At 44.6% G+C, this 25,380-nt stretch overlaps 1 protein-coding gene and 1 pseudogene across 2 annotated transcripts in view; both read left to right on the top strand.

Moving 5' to 3' along the window:
* The window catches only part of LATS2 (large tumor suppressor kinase 2), a 104,466-nt gene that overhangs the window by 54,147 nt on the left and 24,939 nt on the right, over positions 1-25,380 (top strand). The window lies entirely within an intron of this gene.
* On the top strand, positions 7,468-8,114 carry LOC308243301 (ATP synthase subunit O, mitochondrial-like; annotated as a pseudogene). The gene has a single exon. The product of its transcript is annotated as an ATP synthase subunit O, mitochondrial-like (transcript).

The raw sequence follows: 25,380 nt of genomic DNA on the forward strand, positions 1-25,380 counted from the left end.
TGACTTTAGCATAAAGATTTAAAATACCTGTTTTTAAATGATTAAGGTGGTAAATTTTATGTGCTTTTTAAAAAGGAAACCACAATTTAAAAAACTATTAAAAATATATTCACAAGCCTGACCAGTGTGGCTCAGTGGTTGAGCATCCAACTAGGAACCAGGAGGTCACAATTCGATTCCTAGTTAGGGCATATGCCTGGGTTGTGGGCTCCATCCCCAGTGTAGGGCGTGCAGGAGGCAGCAGATCAATAATTCTCCCTCATTGTTGATGTTTCTATGTCTCTCTCCCTCTACCTTCCTCTCTGAAACCAATAAAAAAATATTTTTAAAAGATATATAATCCAAAAAATGAAATGAAAATGTGTCAGAAGAATTCAGAGGAAATATAGTAGTAATGAGTACACTAAAAGAAGTACTAAGGATATATAAGCAGGAATGAAGAGCACTAGGAATGGTAGATATCAATTAATATAAAAGACTAATTTATTCTTTACTTTCTATTAATTTTTTAAAATATGTCAGTATTTAAAGCAAAAATAACACTACTAATGGGCTTGTCATATACAGATATAAGGTAGAACAATATGGATAGGGATTAAGTGGAATTATATTGTTGCAAGTTCCCTTTTTTCTCCTGACAATATAAATATTCAAATGGACTGTGATAAGTTAAAGATGTATGTCACAGTCTTTAGAGCAATCACTAAGATATAATTTGAAGACAAAGAACTAGTCAACTGAGGAATTAAAATGGAATTTTAAAAAATTTATTAACATGAAAGGAAACAGGGAAGGAGGGACAAAGGAACAAAAAGCAGATGAGATAAATAGAAATGGCAGACCTAAATAAAATCATATTAATAATTATACTCACTGTAGAGGGATTAAGCACTCCAATCCAAAGGAGAGATTGTCATCCTGAATAAAAAAGCAAGATCCAACTACGCTGAGTGGCCAGATTATTATGATCTCTGAACGCATAATAATCTGGTTACTCAGTGTATATCCTATACAATAAAAGGCTTATTTGCAAATTGTCCCCTCAACCAGGAGTTCGACCAGCAGGCAGGCCGGCCAACCGCCCATGTCCCCTCCCCATGGCCAGGCTGGCCGGACCCAACCCATGCACGAATTCATGCACCGGGCCTCTAATACACACACACACACGCACACACACGCACACACACGCACACACACACACACGCTGAGTGGCCAGATTATTATGCATTCAGAGATCATAATAATCTGGCCACTCAGTGTATATCTTATCTACAAGACACACTTTATTGATTTTTTTTCTTTTCTTTTTTTTTTTTACAGAGAGGAAGGGAGAGGGATAGAGAGCTAGAAACATCGATGAGAGAGAAACATCGATCAGCTGCCTCCTGCACACCTCCTACTGGGGATGTGCCCGCAACCAAGGTACATGCCCTTGACCGGAATTGAACCTGGGACCCTTGAGTCCGCAGGCCGATGCTCTATCCACTGAGCCAAACTGGCCAGGGCTACAAGACACACTTTAAAAAATTCTTTTAGCCCTGGCTGGTGTTGCTAAATTAGAACATTGGTCCTTGTACAGAAGGGTCACAGGTTTGATTCCCTGCCAGGGGCATATATCGGGGTTGCAAGTTCAATCTCCAGCCCCAGTTGGGGTGCAGGAGGCAACCAATAGATGCGTCTCTAAAATCAATAACATAAAATAAAAAAGATGGTTCCACTCATCTTGGTACCTATCTTCTCAAGAAATCCTCCGTCCTGCAAAGGTGTCTACCAGTCCCTCCACTGATGCCAATCAGAAACTTACCCATCAAGGTACATAAGTATACTTCATTAAAGGTGTACAACGCACTGGAAGTCATACATAGTAGGTTAGACATAAAGGGAGAATGATGTAATTGATAATAAATTCACACAGAAGTATACATGGGAAGCCCTAGTCTACTGGCTTCTGCATATATGTCAGTGGCTTAGGGGACACAGTCATTGCCTGTAGGCCTACACTGTTCAGTGCTGGCCTGAGCCCTGGAAATGGGGATTGTCTAAGTTGAAATGCTGGCTGAATCTGGGACACATATTTGACTTGGAAAACTCCAGGCAAAAAAAGAGAGAATGTAAAACATCTCAGTATTTTTTTTTAAAGATTTGTTAAGCACCTGTTTTCTTTTTTTAATATGTTTTTATTGATTTCAGAGAGAGGAAGGGAGAGGGAGAGAGAGATAGAAACCTCAGTGATAAGAGAGAATCATTGATCCGCTACCTCCAGCACACACCCCCACAACCTGGGCATGAGCCCTGACCAGGAATTAAACTATGACCTCCTGGCCCACAAATTGATGCTCAACTACTGAGCCACATCAGTCAGGCCTCATTTTTGTATTTGTCAGTCTAAGGGAAAAGAGGTCAGTGCCCCTGACTAAAATAGTCAGCTGTTGCATGTTTTAAAAAATCTTTGGGCCCAGCTCGCATGGCTCAGTGGTTGAGCGTTGACCTATGAACCAGGAGATCATGGTTCAATTCGTGATGAGAGCATATGCCTGGGTTTTGGGCTCAATCCCCAGTGTGGGGCATGCAGGAGGCAGCTGATCAATGATTCTCTCTCATCATTGATGTTTCTATCTCTCTCCCTCTTTGAAATCAATAAAAACATATTTAAAAAAAAAAAATCTTGTGGCACACCGGTTTAAAATTGCTGCTTTAGAGGTTTTCTGACCAGATCACTGGCACTATAATCATCCTCATTAAAACTTCAACCAACTTAGAAGGGTAACTTTTATAATTTTATAATTGCTTATTATCATTATTTTAAATGGTAGTTTATACTCACTATAGGAAACATTAGGCACTGGAGGTGAAGGAAACAAGCAATTGAGAATCTTACCTCTGAAAGACAACTACTGGGAAGATTAAATTGTTAACCTTAATATTTTGATACTAGAGGCCCGATGCATGAAATTCATGCATGGGTAGGGTCCCTAGGCCTGGCCGGCAATCAGGGCCTATCTGTGGGGCAACCAGCAGGGCAATCGGGGGGTCCCCCCAATGGCACCTGCCGTGGCTGTCCTGGGACCTATGGGCTGGTGGCAGTTCCTGCATTGAGCGTCTGGCCTCTGGTGGTCAGTGTGCCTCATAGCAACCCGTTGTTCCGCCGTTTGGTCTATTTGCATATTAGGCTTTTATTATATAGGATGTACACACTTCAGTCTTTTTGTATCTATATATTTTATAAGAGAACTAACAAATTAGAATGACATTGTTTTGGAATCTCGCCAACTTTCTGATTTTTACTAAAGGCTTTATAAAGGTTTATAATTTTGTGGGTTGCTGCAACTCCATATACTCTTTTTATAAAAAAAAATATTTTATTGATTTTTTTTACAGAGAGGAAGGGAGAGGGATAGAGTTGGAAACATCGATGAGAGAGAAACATTAATCAGCTGCCTCCTGCACACCTCCCACTGGGGATGTGCCTGCAACCAAGGTACATGCCCTTGACCGGAATCGAACCTGGGAGCCTTCAGTCCGCAGGCCGACGCTCTATCCACTGAGCCACGCCGGTTAGGGCCATATACTCTTTTTTTATTTCTTTTTTTTAAACATCTTTTTGTATTTATTTATTTATTTATTTATTTATTTATTTATTTATCTGAAGGGAGAGGGAGAGAGAGAGAGATAGAAAGAAACATCAGTGATGAAAGAGAATCATTGATTGGCTGTCTCCTGTGCACCCCACACTGGGGATGGAGCCTGCAACCCGTGCATGTTCCCAGACCAGGAATTGAATGGTGACCTCCTGGTTTGTAGGTTGATGCTCAACCATTGAGCCACACCAGCTGGGCTATATCCCACTTCTTTTTTCTTCTTGTGTTTAAACCTATTCATGTCATTTTTCAGATTGATGTTTTGTTTTCATAGTTAAATATTTTACTTTTTTTTGTGAAGATCTGTGAACTCACTTGGATGCCACAATGCCAGGGGACTTTTTCCCAAAGTCCCCTGATCATTTTCTTAGCCAATAGCTAAGAAAATGTGTCATTAAATTGGACCTCCTGTCTATCCTTTTGGAATTCTGAGATTTCATTTAATCATTGGTCCTGGATTTCAGCAGACTCAGGGACTGTGTTCTCATTAAGGGTGTTCCATCACTACCTACTTTAATTAGTTGTCCTGAGCAGATGGTTTTGAATGAAGACAGATTCAGGCTGCAGGTGGTCTGTGTGGAGCGGGACCACAGACTGAAAGCCCAAGGATCTGTTTCTCTTACAGTTGTGTTTTATTCTACCCCACACATTTGTTTCCAACCTTTAAAACTCAGGAGTTTTATTTAAAAAATTTTTTTTCTTCTCCTTTTTTGTTTTTCTGGCTTTATTGAGATATCAATGACATATAACATTGCGTACATTGTGTTGATTTGATATGTTTTTGTGAAACAATTACCACTGATGCATTAGCTAACACTCCATCACCTCACATATTACCATTTCTTTTCTGTGGTTATCATCATTTTTTCATTTTGAAAAACAGAACCCAGAAAAGTTAAGTAGCTCAGCCAATAAGTAAATGGGGGAATGGGAATCGAATCAGGTATTTTCACTGCAGACCTACGTTCTTTGGTTGTTTTTTGTTGTTGTTTTTGTTGTTTGTTTTTTTTGATGTTATAATTTTTGCTTTAATTATCAAAAACAATTTAGAAAATTTGAGATGAGAAGAAAAGCCCACTGTGTTTATCCACAATTTTTGCTTATCTTGTTCTTTCTCCCTTTTCAATGTTCCAAGGTTCCTTCTTTTATAAATTTCTTTCTTTCTTTTTTTTTTTTTTAATAAATCTTTATTCAGATTATTACAATTGTTTCTCCTTTTTCCCCCCATAGCTCCCCTCCACCCGGTTCCCACCTATTCATCACTTTGAAAATTTCTTGCCACTCCCGTCTGGCCTGCATAGTTTCTGTTGAGAAATCAGCTGACAATCGTATGGGTGCTCCCTTGTAGGTAATTAACTGTTTTTCTCTTGCTGCTTTTAAGATTCTCTCTTTGTCTTTTGCTCTTGGCATTTTAATTATGATGTGTCTTGGTGTGGTCCTCTTTGGGTTCCTTTTGTTTGGGGTTCTGTGAGCTTCCTGGACTTGTAAGTTTATTTCTTTCACCAGGTGGGGGAAGTTTTCTGTCATTATTTCTTCAAATAGGTTTTCAGTATCTTGCTCTCTCTCTTCTTCTGGCACCCCCATAATTCTGATGTTGGTACGCTTGAAGTTGTCCCAGAGGCTTCTTACACTATCTTCAACTTTTTGGATTTTTTTTTTCTTTTTGCTTTTTCGGTTGAGTGTTTTTTGCTTCTTTGTATTTCAATTCTTTGACTTGATTCTTGTGTTCCTCTAGTCTGTTGTTGGGTCTCTGTATAATATTTTTTATTTCAGTCAGTGTATGTTTAGTCTAGTTGGTCCTTTTTCATATCTTCGAGAGTCTCGTTATATTTATTGGCCTTTTCTAGGATATTCTTGAAAAGCCTTATAACCGTGGTTTTGAATTCTATATCCAGTCGTTTGTTTTCCTCCATTTCTTTCGTTTGTGATCTGTTTCTTTGACGCCGCATTTTCACTGATTCCCTGAGTTGGTAGGGTAGATTTGTGTGCTAGGTTTCCTATATGGCCCAGTGGGTCTGCCTCCCCAGTTAACCTGAGGTGGACACTCTTGGTGCACCCCTTTGTGGGCTGTGTGTACAGCCTTGTTGTAATTAAGTCTTGATTGTTGTTGGTATCACTGGGAGGAATTGACCTCCAGGCCAGTTGGCTGTAAGGATCAGATGTGTCTATGCTGGGAGAAGTTCGGTGCTGGAGACAGCCTTATAGGATTAGACTTGCCAAATTGCAATAGCCTCTGTGCTCAGCTTGGATGGGGTGGAGTCTCAGGACGGAGCAGACAGTCTTGGCTTCCCGTCAGCCTTACCCTTGCGCGCACGCGCGTGCCTTCAGACCTCTGCCTTCCCTGGCTCCCGAGTCTCTGCCCGAGAGTTCAGATTCCCCCCACAAGAGCGTGGGTCCCCAGGGGCTCGCCTGGAACTGGGGTTCAGTGCAGTCAGAACTGGGGCTCAGTGCAGTCAGGAGCTTCTGACTCCCTTCCACTAGGGAAAGCCTGTGGCAACCTCCGCAGCCTTTGTGCGCACTGGCACGCGTGCGCCTTCAGACCTCTGCCTTCCCCGGCTCCCGAGTCTTTGCCCGAGAGTCCAGATTCCCCCTGTAAGAGCGTAGGTCCCCAGGGGCTCGCCTGGAACTGGGGTTCAGTTCAGTCAAAACTGGGGTTCAGTGCGGTCGGGGGCTTCCTTCCCCCTTCCGCCAGAGAAAGTCAGCCAGGCTCTCAGCCGCCCTTCCTCTCTGCGCGCACAAAGACCCTTTGCCGTACCTCCAATTCTCTGTGAGCTTTTCTCTTTCCTTCTAGTTGTAGAATTTTCACTCAGCCAGCTTTCCTGTGGTTCTGGATGGTGTCCGTTCTGTCTTTTAGTTGTAGTTTTGAAATTGTTGTGCGAGGCAGCAGTTTAGGTGCTTACCTAGGCCATCTTGGTTTCTCCCATAAATTTCTTTCTTTTATAGAGATAGATCTTCCGTTAGGCATTCTTTGTATGTCTGCTCAAAACAAATTATCTCAATTTTCTATCATTGGCGAATATGTTTTATTTTCTCTTACTTACTGAAGGATATTTTCTCTGGGTATAGGATTCTGAGTTGATATATTTTTTTCAACCACTGAAAAATATTGTTACTTTTTCCTGACCTTCATGTTTTCTGATAAAAGGAGCTAGGAACTCACATCTGAAACCTATATGTTCATGTTGACCAATGTCACCCCAATAAATTTAATAATAATAAAAAAAATAACCAGGAGTTTTCACGTTAAAATTTGGGCTTTTTTGCTTCCCTTGAAAAGCAGAAGCCATGACTCATCTCTCCTATGGAAGCTAGTTCCAGGGCTCTTGGGTGACTTCTGAGCCCTCTGTTGGTGCTGACACAGGAGGAGGACTCTCTACCCCAAGCCCAGGGCAGCTGCTTACCCAACACAGCAGTGAAGGATGGGCTGTGCTGGGGACCACCATGCTGGCTGGAGGAGCACCCCAACGGTCATCCCTTCCAGAAACTGCCCACTCCTTCCTCTAAGCAGATAGGAGCTCAAAACCTTTGCTTAAAAAAAGGAAGATCAGCCCTAGCCGGTTTGGCTCAGTGAATAGAGCGGTCGGCCTATGGACTGAAGGGTCCCGGGTTCGATTCTGGTCAAGGGCATGTACCTTGGTTGCGGGCACATCCCCAGTGGGGCGTGTGCAGGAGGCAGCTGATCGATGTTTCTCTCTCATTGGTTTCTAACTCTCTATCCCTCTCCCTTCTTCTGTAAAAAATCAATAAAATATATTTTTTTTTCAAAAAAAGGAAGATCAAAATGCTTAGGTAGGGGACCTACAGCCCACCAGGAGAAGATGGCCTGTCCATGCTCTCTCAAAAGTTGCTATGCTTCAGCACATCTGTGGGCAGGCCATTTGCCAAGCTTGTGCGGCCACCTGTTCAGGTATATGGTATCAAAGGTAGCTATGCTACTGCTCTTTATTCTGCTGCATCTAAACAGAATAAACTGGAACAAGTAGAAAAGGAATTGTTGAGAGTAACACAAATCTTGAAGGAACCCAAAATGGCTGCTTTGATTTTGAATACCTTTGCAAAGCATTCTGTTAAAGAGAAAAGCCTGAGTGGAATGACCGCAAAAGAAGTTTTCTCCCCTCACGTCCAACCTGATCAATTTGCTTGCTGAAAATGGTCACTTGACCAACACCCCAGATGTTATTTCTACCTTTTCTACCTTGATGAGTGTCCACCATGGAGAAGTTCCCATGCACAGTGACCACTGCATCTCCTTTAGATGAAGCCATTCTTTCTTAATTAAAAACAAACAAAATAACAACAAACACCCAGTCCTGAATAGCTTCCTAAGTAAAAGCCAAATAATTGAAATTGAAAGTTAAGATTGACTCGTCAATCATGGGTGGAATGATTGTCTGTATTGGAGAGAAATATGTTGTTGATATGCCTGCAAAAACCAAGATTCAGAAGCTGAGCAAGGCTATGCAGGAGGTTTTCTGAAAGTGTTGATTTTTCTGTCAGCAAAATTTCTTAAACTGGGAGAAACAATAAAATGCTTCCTGATCAGAAAAAAAACCTTATTTTTTTTTTTTATGCTTAGCATGGGGACTATAAAACATCAGCCACTGGCAAAGCATCCAGCTGTAGAGTAAAAGGGGAATTTTTATATACAATCAAGATAGCTGTGTCTCAGAAAAGTGCTCTTACCTTTTAAAGCAGGGCAATGTGGCTTGTTTATCCCCCAGATAGTATCTGGTATCTGGAAAATCTCTTTGTGGGGATAATGATCTTTTATTCTCCCTCAGGGTGAGTAACTGTTTATAGCAACTTCAGTTTCTCAAAAAGACATAAATGAACTCTCACTCTCATATCTACGTTGACTTTGTGTGTGTGTCTGTAATGTTCCTCATCTCTGTTCCCCTTCTTGCTTGAGTTTTTAACTTCTCTGATTCAGGTGTTAAACACAGGTTTCCTAAAAGCTCCTTGACAATGAAATAGAAAGCTTATCTCTGACTTCAGTGTAGCTTGCTTCCGTCTCTTCAAACATTTAGAAAGGGGATAAGATTTACTCTGTTTAGAATTAGGGCCAATGGGAGCAAGATCCTATGCATGATAGGGGGATGAGCTTTCTGACAGTGTGGTCTGAAAATGACTTGTCAGGGGGGTTAGACTCCACAGGCAGTGGGAGAGGAGAGGTCAGGGCTTGTGCTGAGGATGTCTAGAACATCAAGCTAAGTGCATGACCTGGGCAACAGCGCTCAACCCTTACCACAAGGTTATATTAGACTTGTGAGGAGCTCTGGAAATCACGAGCATGGAAAGACACACATATACATATACACACACACACATAAACATTTACATACACTGCATATACATACTTACATACACATACATTCAAATGTACACACACATGCAAACTCATATATGCACACTCACACTTTTACATGCAAACGCACACTCACATATATACACACACTGACATGGACCACTTTCACATGACTCATGTGGGCACAGGACTGGGTTCCAGCCTTGCAGGTTCAGATTTAATTGTTTGCAGGTGAGTTCTGGCCACTGGTATTTAAAAGCCTCTTCAGCTAGTTTGAGGACCTCCTTTACTCCAGTCACTTAGTGTCACACTCCTGTGATTTGAGGATGACAATATGAAGCAAGTCCCTGTGCAGGTTTTGTTACTTCCTGTCACAGTGGTTTGTAGCACTGAGGAGGTAGAGGAGTTTTTACTTACTGCTTTGTGACAGTGGTTCTGTGCAAGGCTCTCTGGAGGTGTTAGAGGAGGCAATTGATTTGTGCTAGAATGTGTGCAATGACAGCAAGAGGCCTGAGCATCGGGGGTCCTGGAACAGGCGTGGGAAGTTTTTACTGAGAACAGTAGGAAAACTGAACATCTGAGTTAAATAGAAGCACAGGAGAGTTAGGACTTGGAGAGGGTTTTATTTTTTCTGGAATCTTTATGTGCACATCAGAAACGGCCTCTAAAAGCACTTTTAGTTATGGAAACTTTTAGCATGTTCAGAAGTAGAGAGAATGAAATAATGAGCTCTTTAATATTCGTTGTCTAGCTTTAACCAAGACCTATGTGCTGCTTTGTCCATCCCTTCCTCCCAGGCTCCCTTTAAATAAATCCCAGACTCCAGACCAAGAAGTACCCTTCATTGTGTTGACAATCAAGGGTATCTCCCACCAATGACGTGGCTTAAAGATGATAAAGTGAATGTGGAGAGCATGGAAAGGTTAAGCGACTTCCAAGTTGTGGGCCAGTGTATTGTGAATACTGGTGTGACGGAACTGGTAGTGGTCATATTAGTAACAACACCACCGGGATGGCATGTCCATAGGAAAGGTGCTGTGTGAAAGGATAGGAGTTAGCTTCTGTCCCCTGGCCTGGTGCAAACACTTTCTGAGGACAGGTGCAGTGCTTACCAGTGGTAGGGACTGTCCACAGGGCTGGGCAGTGTGGCTCAGGTGTGCCTGCTTCATGCAGGGCAACATCTGTGACATTGAGCCAAGTTTGAGAGCACTGTGTGGTGATTTCTCCCACTTAACATTCTTTTTTAAGTAGAAGCAAGGTCTTGTGAATTGGAAATGCCATTTTATTTATGGAGACTAGAGGCCCGGTGCATGAAATTCATGCATAGGAGGTGGGGTGGGTATCTGTGTGTGTCCCTCAGCCCAGCCTGCACCCTCTCCAATCTGGGACCCCTCGAGGGACATCCCTCTCATAATCCAGGACTGCTGGCTCCCAGCCACTCACCTGCCCGCCTGCCTGATTGCCCCAAACTGCTTCTGCCTGCCAGCCTGATCACCCCCTAACCACTCCCCTGCTGGCCCGATTGCCCCTAACTGCCCTCTCCTGCCAGCCTGGTCACACCTAACTGCCCTCCCCTGCCAGCCCGGTCACCCCCAACTGCCCTCCCCTGCTGGCCTGGTCCCTCCCAACTGCCCTCCCCTGCTGGCCTGATTGCCCCCAACTGCCCTCCCTGCAGGCCTGGTCCCTCCCAACTGCCCTCCCCTGCTGTCCTGATCGCCCACAACTGCCCTCCCCTGCCGGCCATCTTGTGTCCACATGGGGGCGGCCATCTTGTGTGTTGGAGTGACAGTCAATTAGCATATTACTCTTTTATTAGATAGGATTAGTTTCCTCACATACCTTCTCTGAGATGCTTCCTAAGTATATTGCCTGGACCTAGAGGCAGTGCGCTGAGCACTGGATTTTCTTTCACTGAAAGGATTGGAGTGGCAGCTCGGAGGCACAGCAGCCACTTCCCAAGCTTCATCTAACTGGTACTCTGAGAAGTGGACTGACTTATGCCAGATGTGCCTTCTTTTGATGAAAATCTTGCCAGGCTTACCTGTGTCACAGGAAGGCTTTTTGTTTGTTTGTTTTTTTAATTTCTTTATTGATTACGGTGTTACATATGTGTCCTTATTCCCTCCTTACCCCCCTACCCCCGCCTCATGCCCTCACCCCCCTGTTGTCTCTGTCCAAGGAAGGCTTTGTGTTGTGCTTTCAGGTACATTACTTGTGAACTGGCTGACTTGAGGTGTGTGTAGAAGGGAAAGGATATTAACAAGAGAATCCATGTTCCCCTTCTCTAAAAAACATACCACTGAAAAAACAAATAAGCCTAGTTTTGTTTTAAGGGATTAAAGTTATTTAATAAAATATTCAAGCAAAAATACAACATGATTTCATTTTTCTAAATGTGTAATTCATCAAAACCTTTCAGTGATATGTTGTCACTATAATAGCTGACATTTACTGGGTGCCGACTGTATACCAGACATGAAGAAGTAGGTGTGGTTGCTTAATCTGCTTCTCAGAGGAGGCATGACAGTGATTAAGGATGGTTCCTCATACTGTACAGGTAGACTGAGGCTGATCCAGTGTTCAAACCTGGAGGTTTGGCTCCTGAGTACTTAACTGGCCACTTCCAGAACACAGTGAGTAAGAGGAGGGCTACAGAAGAAGGAGAATTAACCAGAAAGAGGGACTTTGTACTTTTCTGAGAGTATTGATATGAAATATCCTATTCTTGAGCATCTAGATGACAAATGTCAGAAAAGTCTTCCTGGCCTCCTGCTGCCCAAGTAGTGTGTTTGCCAAGTGCTTCCTGGTTTTCCCTCATCAAAGTCCAGATAACCTTGTGGGAGTATCCTTCCCCTTCTGATCCCTTACTCCCTCACACAGTATTTTCATCTGCCTTTTGGCAAGGTGTTTTGCCTTACTACCTCAAAATTCCTCCATAGTCTGCAGACCTAGCCCATTAGCTCACACTTAAATGCTATGGGTAGGATCCATGCTAAGTTAAGAAGAAACTTGCCTTTATTTATTGCCTTAAAAAGTATTTTTAAAATCAATGTTTACTTTCCCATCAAAGTCTTGAGTATTTTACACATGCCTAAGCGGATTGTCTTAGGTTTTAGAGACCTCTTTGACCATTAACTTACATTTCTGTTAACTAGCTGGTAATCCTCCTATCTAATAAAAGAGTAATACGAAAATTAACTATCACTCCACTACGCCCACAAGCCACGCCCACAAGCCAATCAGGAGTGAATATGCAAATAAACCCAACCAAGATGGCTACAGCCACAGAGAGCAGGAGGGAGGCTTGGGTTTCCCTGGCAATGGAGGAAGCCAAGCTTTCCGCCCGCCCTTGCCGGCCTAGGCCTCCACTCAAGGCTACAAAGTTTCAATGATAGAAGATACATAAATCCAAACAGAAATGGCTGCCGCCATGGAGCAAGCAGAAGGCTTGGCTCTGCTCCAGGCTACAAAGTTTCAATTGTAGAAGATAAATAAACCCCAGATCCCAGGGCCTCCACTTGGGTTGCCAGGGGGTGTGGCCGGCCTGCAAACCACCACAGGCCCTTCGCCCAGGCCGTCCCATGCCCCAAGGGAACCCCCACCCTGATCCGGGACACCCTTCAGGGCAAACCAGCTGGCCCCCACCCATGTACCAGGCCTCTATCCTATCTAATAAAAGAGTAATATGCAGATTGACCATCACTCCAACACACAAGATGGTTGCCCCCATGTGGTCAAAGATCCTGCCCCCATGTGGACACAAGATGGCCAGCAGGGGAGTGCAGTTGGGAGCGACCAGGCCTGCAAGGGAGGGAGGTTGGGGGCGATCAAGCCTGCAGGGGAGGGAAGTTGGGGGCAACCAGGCCTGCAGGGAAAGGCAGTTGGGAGGGACCCAGGCCTGCAGGGGAGAGCAGTTGGGGGGGACCAGGCCTGCAGGGGAGAGCAGTTGGGAGGGACCCAGGCCTGCAGGGGAGAGCAGTTGGGGGTGACCAGGCCTGCAGGGCAGGGCAGTTAGGGGTGACCAGACCTGCAGGGGAGGGCAGTTGGGGGGACCCAGGCCTGCAGGGGAGGGCATTTAGGGGAAAACAGGCTGGCAAGGGAGCAGTTAGGCATCAGTCAGGCTGGCATGGGAGTGGTTAGGGGGTGATCAGGCTGGCAGGCAGAAGCGATTAGGGGCAATCAGGAAGGCAGGCAGGCGAGCAGTTGGGAGCCAGCAGTCCTGGATTGTGAGAGGGATCCCAGATTGGAGAGGGTGCAGGCTGGGCTGAGGGACACCCCCCCCCCCGCATGAATTTTGTGCACCAGGCCTCTAGTCCTATATAAATGAAAAGGACCCAGAAGAGTAAAACTAGGCCAACTTACAATGTCCTGCTTCTACTTGGTAGCTTTAAATTTAGAGGTTACAAAGAGGATTGTGGCACCTAATTGAGGGGATGGCATTTTCCAGTCTCACCTTAGTTATTAAATTTTAGAGGGGGAGAGAGAGAGAGAGAGCGAGAAACATCGATTTGTTGTCCCACTTATTTATGCACTCATTGGTTGATTCATTGGTTTATTCTTTTTTGTTTGTTAATTCTCACCTGAGAATATTTTTCCCATTGATTTTTTTTTTTTGAAGAGAGAGTTCCAGGGAGGGAGGAAGAGAGAGAGATTGACATAAACATCGATGTAAGAGAGACACATCAATTGTTTGCCTCCTGCATACACCCCAATTGGGCCAGGGATGGAACCTGCAATCCAGGTATGTGCCCTTGACCAGAAATTGAACCTGTGACCCTTCAGAACTTGATCTGATGCTCTAACTGAGCATCATAGGCCAGGGCATCATTGGTTGATTCTTGTGCCCTGACGGGGGATCGAAGCCACAACCTCGGTGTATCGGGACAATGCCCTAACCAACTTAGCTACCTGGCCAGGGACAAAAAATCTCACATTATCAATGTGAAGAAATGAGTTACCTTTAGGGGAAGGTGTTGGTTGATAACAGCTTCCAAGCATTTTAGCAAAGTGTTTTTTCCAAATTGCAGAGAAATCCTTGAATGGATCAAATAATCAATGTAGGTTGTGAATAGCAATGCAGAGAATCACTGTTAAATTCGGGTACTGCTTTTATGAAATTGTGAGTCATAGTAAAACACACCTCTTGATAGAAGACTGATTTTTCCTGCATAGGAGGATGACGGGACAGGCTCAGTGTTTTATTTTACGTACCAGGTGGTTTTTAACAGCTTTGCTGATGGTGTGTTGCCTCCTCGAACTACCATGAGACTTCACATTCCTTAGAAACCTGGTAGAGAAGCACTTAAAACCAACATGAAATTATTTCCAGTTTTGCCTTATTCTCCTCTGTAGGACAAGTTTTTTCTCATGAGTAATTTGGTGCCTAGGGTTGTGTGAGGTGTTGTCCTTTGTCCAGACTTAGGGCAAAGGGAGTTGGACTTAACAACAGGAAATGAGGTGCGCAGGTACCGACTCTGTCCTGGTTATCGAGTTACTTCAGGTGTTTCATAGAGTTTTATAAATGAGAGGTTTTCTGGCCAATTCCATACTGTGAAATTAACAAACCAGTTGCCTGCTATAGGTATAAAAATGCTTGACTTTTACTTGAGGTAACGTAAGTCTGCTTTCAGTGTCTTAGTATTTGCGGCTGAGTGGTGATGTTTCCAGGGTGTAGGATGAGGGTGAAATGAGAGGGAAGATTTCCCTCCCATTTTTAAAGGAATGAAATGGTATAAAAAGGGAAATGGAGCTTTTACCGACTGCTGGTTATAGAAAATAAATGGTACAATTGCCTGAATTCTATTTTAACATACACCTAAGAAAGTTTTAAAAGTTGGCCATTAATGAAGCCACAGATTATTTGCTTGTCATTTTTTTTATTTTATTTTTTTGTTGTTGTTAATCCTCACCCAAGGATATTTTTCCATTGATTTTTAGGGAGAGTGGAAAAGAGAGGGAAAGACAGAGAGAAACATTGATGTGAGAGAAACATTGATTGGTTGCTTCCTGCACGAGCCCTGACAGGGCCCGGGCTAGGGAGGAGCCTGCAACCAAGGTATGTGCCCTTGACCGCATTGAACCTGGGACTCTTTGGTCTGCAGGCTGATGCTCCGTCCACTGAACCCAACCAGCTAGGGCAGTCATCTTAAATAAATAAATATATATATATATATATATATATATATATATATATATATATGATTGATTTCAGAGAGGAAGGGAGAGGGAGAGAGAGAGAAACATCAGTGATGAGAGAGAATCATTGATTGGCTGCCTCTTGCACGCCCCTGACTGGGAATCAAACTGTGACCTCCTGGTTCATGGGTTGACACTCAACCACTGAGCCACACCAGCTGGGCACTTGTCTTATTACAGAAGTTTGGGAGTAAGTTTTGTTTGGGTTTTAGGTGAGTTAATGTATGGATTACTATACAGACTGTTAGTTATGTTAGATGGTCTTAAGGATGTGTGGGTGTTACCTTTCAACGTATCTCAGAAATTGTGCATAAGCAGGTGAGATATCTGACCCCTGCCAGAGTCCTGTTCTCACTGACTCTGAAACATGTGGCCTCTTCTAGGACAGGATCCTGGCAGGAACAACAAACCCCACCCAACATGAGAAGCAGCTTCTGCCGGCCTCAGTCAGTCTTCGAGCTGCCTATGCCTTTATCTCTTCAGCCAGCCTGGACTTACTGCCAGCAGCTGGTATCCAAACTCCTCAGAGTGAGGAATTTGATGCCGGAAGGAGAGTAAAGAATGTATAAATAAACCATTTTTGCCAAAGTGCAGGACAGCTGACCCTTGGAACAACAAGGTGTAAACTGCATGGTCCACGTATACATGAGTTTTCTTCAAGAAATACTGAGAGTGTATTTTCTCTTCCTTACAATTTTCTTAGTAACACTTTGTTTTCTCTAGCTTACCTTATTGTAAGAATACAGTCTATTATACATATAACTTAAACATACGTTGTTAATCAGTGTTTCAGTAAGGCTTCTGATCAGCCATAGTTTATTAGTAGTTTACATTTTGGGGGAGTCAAAGTTGTATGTGGATTTTGACTGCATGGGGGAGTCAGTACCTCTAACTGCCACGTGTTCAAGGGTCAACTGTAAGCTCTCAGTCATCTTCTGAATATTATTGGACCAAGAGAGTTGTACAGTTGTCATTGATTCAGCACATACAAGGTGCCTGCTGTGTGTCAGGCACGGTGTTAGGCTCGGACATACAATAATGAACGTAAGAGATCTGATAAACCCTCATGGAGTTTACAACCAGCCAACAAGTGCATTTTCAATATCTTTTTTCAAAACTAACGTAATCATCATAAAATAGACTTCTTGGAATAATTTAGATTGCCTAGCCAGAAAAAAAAAGAATGTTATGTGTCATTAGTGAATTTCTGAGAAAGGAGTTTTGTTTGGTTGAATCTGTAAAATTAAACCATTCAACAAATATTTTTTTAAAGTATCATGACCCTTCTTTCCTTGGCCCTGTGATGTTTATTTGTGTTGCTCAAATTGGACTTTAAGGCTGATAGCAGCAGCACTGGCTGCAAAAACAGATTTTTTTCAGTTGAATAAAATCAGCAAAACTCTGAATTCACTGGCTGACAGCCTTCTGGACTTGAACTGCCATTTCCACACACCTGCTCAGCATCTCCACCACCTGGATGAGTTTCTCGCAAGACCGTCCCAGGTGTGATTTTCAGGTAAACATCAAGCACATCCTTTCCATTCAGACATACTCCCTTCACCCCAGTTCCTTAGGGACGGTCATGCTTATCAAAATTCCAGTATTCTATTAAGCCAGAACAATATGCATGAGGGGGCTTTCAGGTTTGTTCAACCTGATTGTGTTAATTGTTTTCTCTGGCTGGTATGTCTCAGTATTGGAATCTGTTTCTATCAGATCACTCAGCCTGAGAGCATAGCTAATTGTCCTCTGTGGTCTCTCATCTGTGAGGGAACAAATAAGAAGGAAGGCTGCTGGATCCCGCATGCAGGGAGTGGTGATCAGTGTCACAAACCTCACATTGTCCTGTTCTTGTTTGTAGAATCATTTTCTTTTGCCCTCTTTTTCTAAATTACTTAGCACTTTAATTCCACTTACTTCAATTTAATGACCTACACAAGTTTAATGGGAGGACAAGAAAAAGGACTATTCAGGAAGTAAATAAAAAGAACATTCCAACATGAATGTAAAAGGGACTCAAGTAAATCAGAACTCTGTCTGGGCCTTGAAACAGAAGTCTGGACTTTTATCACTTCAGCCTTATTAGTGAGCCTTTCAGAGAAGCCTGCCTTTGCCTTTTCTATCTGCTTTAGATATCATCTGTAGAAGCCTGGGCTCATCTCATGGATTTTGGAATCCACAAACACTGATCTTTGCTCTCTTTTTTTTTTTGTTAACCCTCACCTGAGGATATTTTTTTCATTGATTTGTTTTTGTTGTTGTTTTTTAGAGAGAGAGTTGAAAGGGGGCGAGGAGAGAGAGAGAGAAAAAAACATACATCGATGTGAGAGACACACATCAATTGGTTGCCTCCCTCATGGATCAAATCTGAAACCCAGGTACATGCCCTTGACCGGGAATTGAACCCCTGACCCTTTGGTCTGTGGGCCAATGCTCTAACCACTAAGACAAATCAGTCAGGGCTCCATTTCTAAAAGGCAATGAACTCCCTTCTCACCGTGATATCACATAAGAGCTATGATGACACATTAAGCAGAGTAATGAGATAGTAATTTGGTATGGCTAGTGCACACATATGCGCTGAATACTATGCAGTACTTGTTTTTGTGACCCACTCTTGTATGTTTGTTTTTATAGTATACTAGTGGCCCGGTGCATGAAATTCATGCACTGGTGGGGGAGAGGGGCAGTTCCCTCAGCCCAGCCTACACCCTCTCCAATCATGGACTCCTTGCGGGATGGGAGACTGGCTCCTAACTGCTCTCCTGCCTGCCTGCCTGATCACCCCTAACTGCCTCTGCCAGCCTGATCTCGATCTCAACTGCCCTCCCCTGCCAGCCTGATCTCACCCCCAACTGCCCTCCCCTGCCAGTCTGGTTGCCCCCAACTGCCCTCCCCTGGAGGTCTGATCTCGCCCCCAACTGCCCTTACCCTGCTGGCCTGATTGCCCCTAACTGCCTCTGCCTCGGCCCCCACCACCATGGCTTTGTCTGGAAGGGAGTCGGACATCCGGAAGATGGCCAGTTGACCCAGTCTAATTAGTATATTACCCTTTTGTTAGTATAGATTATTAGTACAGATAGATTATATAGGATAGGATTGATTAAATGTTGGGGGAAAGGCTTTTTCATCAGGAGGAGATGCTTTGGCAGACAAAAATACATAATCCCTATATCTGGACTGATAGCCAGCCATATGCACTATACTGCCAAACCGGTCATTAAAAAATTGAACCACTTTCTTACACCTTACACCAAACAGCTGTTTCCCTTAAAACCCCTCCTCAGCCCCCACCTTAGGTTCTGCCTTCGCAGTTCACCCAGATTAGGTTGATTGGTCGGTTTCTATGCCAGTCAGGGTCTAAAGCTCCACCTCCTAGGCAGCCATTGGCTCCTCGCATTCACCCAGATTTGGTTCTTATTGGTTGGTTTCTATATCAGTCAGCATCTCCAGGCCTGATCACAGCATCTCCAGGGCTGATCAGCAGCCGCCCCAGGCTGCTGGCGAGCGGGCTGAACTGCTGACCTCTTGGAGAGAGAGAGAGGCTTGGCTGAGGCCCGCCTCTCCCTCTGGGCCCCACCAGTAGCCTGGGGTGGCTGCTGATCAGCCCTGCCTCTCTCTCTGAGAGGTCAGCAGTGCTGCATGTGCAGCCTGGCATTAGGTTGTCCATTTGGTCATTTTGGACATTACGGGCCCCATTACAGCTCTTTATATATATAGATTATAAACATTTCCCCATGTCATTAAATTTTATTTTCTAGCACATTGTTTTGTTTTGTTAAAATATACTTTTGTTGATTTAAGAGAGGAAGGAAGGGGGAGAGAGAGAGAGAGAAACATCAATGATGAGAGAGAGTCATTGATCGGCTGCCTTCTGCACTCCCCCCACCAGGGACTGAGCCGGAAACCTGGGCATGTGCCCTGACTGGGAATTGAATTGTGACCTCCTGGTTCATAGATCTATGTCTAGCTAGCACATTGTTTTTAAACAGTGTTGTATTCCACTGAGTGGCTGATAAACCTTAGTTTGGCGGGGGACACTCAGGTTGTTTACAGTTTTTTACCCAAAGCCACACTCACATAGATATACATTTAATTGTTTAATAGCTGGACATGACTTCAGGGCCAGAGAGAGTAAGTACTGTTTGAGTCCAGTTGTCCAGCAGAGGATTTGAACCAATTGCAAGAGGGATTTCTGGATAGTTGCCTGAGAGGGGAGGTGGGGAGACAGGAACAGGTGCAAAGGAAGAAGGTCTCCAGGAGGCTGAATTAGACATGAAATATGCTGTTCCTGCTTTCTGAGAGCTTTAGGGTGCTGGGGAAACTGAGTTGTGAGGGGCTGTGCTTTCAGATAGGTGCTCACTCATTAGTTCATTGCCTGGAACCTGATCTGGCAGCTCTGATTTGCCTGGCACATTGGGCACAGACATAAATATGACTCATTTCTGGCCCAGAGAACCTACAGGACAGTATCAGGATTGTGAAGAAAGAGTATGGTCCATGGGACCAACAGAACTCAAGCCTTGGTTTTACTGTTAAATATGTTTGGTGCTCATTGATGATAACATTTATAAAAGTAGAAAAATGGAGCGTGTTTTTCCCCCCACATTTATTTTAGAGACTTTCAAAAGAAATACTGTGTTACACACAGAGCTGAGCTCATTCAGTCTCCCTCCCTCCCCAGAGACAACTACTAGCCTAAGTTAATTTTCTCATCCCCATTTATATTTTACTAGTGGCCCTGTGCACGAATTCATACACTTTGAAAGGAAATTAATTAGAATAAATATTTTAATATCGCTATTCGCCCTTTCTCTATAATAGAAGTGTCAACCAAATTCACAATCGACAATGACAGATGGAAATGCACTTGTGGGATTGGCACCAGGGAGAGCTTTATATGTATCACGCATGCACCTGTCAACTTAGCCTTTTATGGATATAGAATAAAGTTAATTAGACCTGCTTTCTGATGTAGCTAAACTTTTTCCAGCCCAGTGAAGCACCCCAACTTCTCTTTCAGGTAATTGTCAGCAGCATAGCAGTAAATATCAACACAAAGCAGATTATTATTGTAGATCATGCAGGGAGAACAAAGGGTAAAATATTTAGCTACAGCAGTCTTTGACTATATTCTGTGCAGTGAGAAAACCTGAAGTCATTTTCAAGGTCCACCATTTCTTTTCAGTCGGGTCAAGTTTCTAAACTTTCTAAATCTCTGTTTTCTTGCCAAAACCGGTTTGGCTCAGTGGATAGAGCGTCGGCCTGCGGACTGGAGGGTCCCTGGTTCGATTCCGGTCAGGGGCATGTGACTTGGTTGCGGGCACATCCCCAGTAGGAGGTGTGCAAGAGGCAGCTGATCGATGTTCCTCTCTCATCGATGTTTCTGACTATCTATCCTTCTTCCTTCATCTCTGTAAAAAATCAATAAAATATATTTAAAAAAAAAAATAAAAAAAAAAATAAATCTCTGTTTTCTGGCTAATGAAAAGGAAATAGGATTCCATCAAGTCTCCTATCTACGTACTCCAGGACTTCTGTGAGGATCAAATGAGATGAGGCATGGGAAAACACTTCACAGAAATTTGGTTAAAGTGTGAAATGTTTGTGCCTGGCTATAAAGCAAATCTTGTTCCTGGCTGAAGAAACTGCAGGGAGGTTAGTCATCACTGGGGAGAGGAAGCTGGGCTTTGCTACGTTATGTCATTACCCGGCACCCACAATGACTGTTTTGGGCTGGGCTGTGGGCCACATTTTGCACCAGGGGGTCTCAGCATCGTCGGCTGTGATTTGGTGGGGAGTCGCTCCAGGGTGGTGGTGGGGCCTGTGTCCCACTTGGGGGAAGCCAAGTGTTGCTTTGTGGGCGCCACATCCATGGTGCCGTTTCTCTGTGTGTGTCACGACAGCTCCTGTGTTTAGCGTCTGCCCCCTGGTGGTCAGTGCATGTCATAGTGATCAGTTGGATGGTTGGACACTTAGCCTATTAGCCTTTTATATACAGAGATACTTTTACTACAGAAGCATAGTACAACCAAGCTACAGTATTGTTTTTACAAGTCTTTATTTTTAAATGTATTTTTGTTTATTTCAGAGAGGGAGAGAGAGAGAGAAACATCAATGATGATAGAGAATCATTGATTGGCTGCCTCCTACATGCCCTGTCCTGGGGATTAAGCCCACAACCTGGGCATGTGACTAGGAATCAAACCATAAGCTCCTGGTTCATAGGTGGACACTCAACCACTGAGCCACAGTGGCCTTTCAAAGTGGCCAGTCATTCAGTGCAGTGCACATGATGGATTAAAGCTGGGGGGCCCACAGAGGCCATAAAAGACAACACTGTGTAGGTGGGCCCTGGAAAAGGGAGTTCCAACCAATTTCAGAAAGGCCAGGATGAGAGAAAGTGCCCCTGAATTCAGGCATTAACAGAGTAGGGGCTTTATGTGTATGTTTGATGCACTTTTGCTAAGATTTTATTTTCTGAATATAGACATAATACAGACTAATTATAGAAGATTTGGAAAATGTAAGAAAAGTGTGAAGAATATAAAATTCACATCTGATCCTACCTATTATAGAGATAATGGCAGTGTTAACATCTCAGGTTGTTTCCTTTACTGCATATTTAATTATATGTCCTCATCAATAGTAATTTTTCTCAAATTTTGAAGTTTTGTGAGGTGGTTCAGTTGGGAGCACTGGGGGCACTGAGAGTTGCTGGTGACAGTTACTGGCATGGGGAATGCTGGTGATGGAGCCACAGGGTCTTGATTCTCTTTGCATTGAATAGATATTGGTGCCCTTATTTCTAAACCCACGATCAGTCTCTCTTCTCCCCATTTCTCTCATGCACCCACCTACACCCACATACAGACTCTGTCCCCTCTGAAGGCCTGGCCCACGCCCCATCCCCTGCACAGGAAAGCTTCCTGGCCCTGCCGAGCATTGTAGAGGGTCTTCACATGCCTGCACTCACTCCTAAGAAATGACATTGAAAACTTTCTCCTTCCTAGGAAAAATTGGGGGCAAAGAGAGGATGTTTGTCATCTGAACTTGGTATTCTTGACCTATTGGGCAGAGCAAGAACTTAAATGTAGTGTTCTACTTAATATTAAATATATTAAAATGAGCACACAGGGGTTTTTTTACATAAGAAAATTTATATTACTACTAGAGGCCTGGTGCATGAAATTCGTGCATGGGGGGGTGTCCCTCAGCCCGGCCTGCACCCTCTCCAATTCGGGACTGCTGGCTCCTAACCACTCACCTGCCAGCCTGGTCGCCCCCAACTGCCCCCCCCCTGCCAGCCTGGTTGCCCCTCATGGCCCCCCCACCAGCTTGGTTGCTCCACGCAGCCTGCTGTTCAATCATTTGGTCGTCCCTCACTAACCTCCCCACCAGCCTGGTCACCCTACGCAGCCTGCTTGTTCAGTCGTTTGGTTGTCCCTCACTAACCCCTCCTGCCAGCCTGGTTGCCCCACGCAGCCTGCTTGTTCAGTAGTTTGGATTATCCCTCACTAACTGCCCTGCCGGCCTGGTCGTAAGCAGCCATCTTGTGAGGGTTAATTTGCATATTGCCTCTTTATTATATAAGATTGGCAATGCATGGCCTGAGATTTCACTCTCAGAAAATAGAATTTAAAAGAAAATTTTACCAGTGTGACTTGGTTGGGTAACATCTCATGCACTGAAAGGTTGCCAGTTCAATTCCCAGTTAGGGCACATGCCTGGGTTTCGGGCTTGATCCCTGGTAGAGGGACTGCAGGAGGCAGCCAATCAATGTTTGGCTCTCACATCGATTTTTCTCTCTTCCTCCCTTTTTCTCTCTCTAAAAAAAGAAAAAAGAAAATTTCAACTGGTCTTCACAACCAAGTCTTAAACTGAACGATTGGATGTTAAAGTAGTGTTGAAAAATGCAAACTGTTACAGAGATTCTGACTGAGCCTTTGGTGATGAGAATTAAAAATTAACCCCCAGTAAGTATTCAGTTCAAAATTTTACTGTTACTTTTTCTGGAAAAAAACAAAACAAAACACCATACATTGTAACTAATAGCCAGGGAATTTCAATTTTCACTTCCATCTTTCATAACTAAAATATTTATACATTTTAATAAGTTACATTGCTTAATAAAGTATATTATGTCTTTTAAGGGTACAGAGTAAAAGTAGCAGATTCCTGTCATCCTTCTTAGATGAGCCTCTGGCTTTCTACATCTTCCTATTCACTTGATACCATCTATATATATAAAACCCTAATATGCAAATAAACCTAACAGCGGAACGACCGAACAACCGGTCACCATGACATGCGCTGACTACCAGGGCACATACATGGAACATGTCGGGCATCAGCAGCAGGCAGAAGAGTGCGGAACGTGGCGGGCATCGCCACAGCAGGATGGTGGAGCAGGTGAGCTGGGGCGCCAGACCAAGGTGGGGTGCTGGTCGCTGTCATCAGGGTGAGCCTCTGGTGGTTATTGAAAATTCTTTGCTCCTGCATGCCACGGTACTGCCAGGCACTTGCACCTGCTGCCGGTGCTGGCCCCACTTGCACCCATTGCCGGCACCCGGCGCCAGCCCTGATGGCCCCTCAAGGCTTCTCCACCTCCCCCTGCTCCTGAGGGGTGATTGGAACTAGCAGCCACCTCTCACACACGCTGCTGGCGATGGCCCTGCTGCCAGCACTAGAACCACCGCTCGCACCCACTACCAGCACCGGTCCCACTCGCACCCGCAGTTGGCGCTGGAGGCACTGCTCACTCGGCACTGTCGGTGAGTGCGAGCGGTGGCTGCCGGCCCCGATCGCCCTTGAGGGCTTCTCCATCACCCCCTGTTCCTGAGGGGCGATTGGGGCAGCAGCCACAGCTCGCACCTACTGCTGGCACCGGCCCCAATCACTCTGCGCCATCAGCTGGTGTGAGCTGGGCCAGCGGTGTCAGTGCATGGGAGTGGCGGCAGCGGGAGTGGGGCTGCCAGCCGATGGGACCAGGGCCGCAGTAGGAGGGCCTAGGTGGGGGCACAGAGGATGGGCCGAGACCCACCCCTATGCCCATTGCAGCCTCGTGGCTCACAGATCCTTTCAAGGTGCACAAATTTGGGCTTTGGGCCCTTAGTTTTTAAATAAGCACATGAGAGAGCTCTGTGTGATGTGCACCCAACATCCTCTCCCTTTGATGTGCTAGCCCCACTGTCCCCAACAGAGTGAGACAGGCAATAGGGAGGGCTACAGGAAACAGGAAAATAAAACAGCTCCTTAGTTAAAAAGCAAAGGAGAAAGCTTGGGGTCTGAGACAGAGTTTGTCAGGGTAAGGTGGGCCCCGGGTGATTTCAGGTGAGGGGTCTTCATGGCAGAGCTTATAGTCAGCATTATCTGCAAGAGATAGCAGCCAGTCTTCCTACATTCAGGTGACTCAGTCTCAGGAGCCAGTTTGTTCCAGAGTCCCATTCAAGCTGCCTGTGTGTTTCAACATTGATGACTCTGGTTTGCCTTTGGGCCACCAGCCATGGCATAGGTGGTTCCTCCAAAATTCCACCTCTTTGCGGCTCATGATTGAGGTGCAGACAGTCTTCACAGAGCTGACCCACACTCGCTTGCCCTTTTTGAGGATGTACTGGTACACAGCAGGCATCAGGAACCAGGGCTGGGCACTGCTGCCTTCGATGTTCATGTGTATACCTGATCTTCTGCTCACCAATGACAGATTTCCCTGCCTTGATTACAGACCATTGGCCTGTCACCTTTCTTGCTATGACTTTTCTTCCTCAAGCATCACAGGCTGAGGAAGAAACTGAATTCTTTCCTTTATGAAGACCTTTTTCCTCTGAATGTACAGTTCCCAGCAGGAGTGTGATTTAAAGTTCCAAATCCATTCCCTTCTTCATTCCACCCCTGACCACTAAGCAACACTCCTCCAGGCACCAGAGACAAGGGCAGGGGGCCTTCTGTTTTATCTTTAGTATCTTTTCTCCATCCCTGACAGAGACAGCATTGGAAGTTCAGAACCGAGTTTGCAGACGGCCCCCGAGCTTGGCAAGCCCCTCCTTCTGGACACTTTCCCTGACTCTCAACCTTCTTCGAAAGGGTGAGAAAGCCACACTTAAGTCTGGAATCAGTTCAGTCCAGACCAGCCTGAGCCTTGCCCAGCTGGGAGCAAAGAAGGCTGGCTTTGGGCTTCTTAGCATCTGTCCAATTTAGACCACACTCTGTCAAGGTCATCTGTGTTCTTTCTACTGTTTTTTC

This window comes from Plecotus auritus, assembly GCF_963455305.1.
Source record: "Plecotus auritus genome assembly, chromosome: 3".
Taxonomy (NCBI): Eukaryota; Metazoa; Chordata; class Mammalia; order Chiroptera; family Vespertilionidae; genus Plecotus; species Plecotus auritus.